The 845-nt window shown below is 32.9% G+C and overlaps 1 protein-coding gene across 1 annotated transcript in view; it reads left to right on the top strand.

Annotated features, from left to right (window-relative positions):
- pde6d (phosphodiesterase 6D, cGMP-specific, rod, delta) overlaps window positions 1-845 on the top strand; it is a 27,748-nt gene that overhangs the window by 18,885 nt on the left and 8,018 nt on the right. The window lies entirely within an intron of this gene.

Here is an 845-nt window from a genome sequence, read left to right as displayed (position 1 = left end):
CAAATAACAACAATACGTGTTTAACAACAACACGTGTTTAACAACAACACGTGTTTAACAACAATAATACATGTTTAACAACAACACGTGTTTAACAACAATAATACATGTATAACAACAACACACGTTTAACAAATAACAACAATACGTGTTTAACAACAACACATGTACAGCAAATAACAATACGTGTATAACAACACGTGTACAGCAAATAACACATGTAGAACAAACATTTGGATAACAAACAACACTTCAATTACAAACAATAACACTTTTGTAACAAACAACAACAACACTTCTATTCCAAACAAGAACATCATGTATAATGAATAAGACTTCTTTCAAAAACAATTAACATTTTTATACTAAACACCACTTCCATAAGTTACACATCGTCCGTGCAGCAGCTCCAGTAAGTCGTCAAATCCTTTGATTTGTTACTGCTTGGTGCTACATCTCTGTCCATCCATCCATTCATTAATTTATCCATTCATTAATTCATTCATTCATCCGTCCATCTATCAATCCATTCATTCATTCATCCATTCATTTATTCATCCGTCCTTTCCTTCATTCCATCCATCCATTCATTAATCCTTTCATGCATTCAATCATCCATCCATTCATTCATCCTCTCAATAATCCATTCATTCATCCATCCTTTCATCCATTAATTAATTCATCCATCCATTCAATAATTCATTCATTCATCTATCCATCATTCACTCATTTATTCATCTATCCTATCCATATATTAATTTTTTCATTCAAATATCCATACGCACGCACGCACAAACAACTCACTCACTCACTCACTCACTCACTCACTCACTCACTCACTCACT

The sequence above is a fragment of the Nematolebias whitei genome, chromosome 3 (genome assembly GCF_014905685.2).
Source record: "Nematolebias whitei isolate Nwh7 chromosome 3, NemWhi1, whole genome shotgun sequence".
NCBI lineage: Eukaryota > Metazoa > Chordata > Actinopteri > Cyprinodontiformes > Rivulidae > Nematolebias > Nematolebias whitei.
Note: the sequence above shows the minus strand (reverse complement) of the source record. Positions and strands in the feature narration are given on the sequence as shown.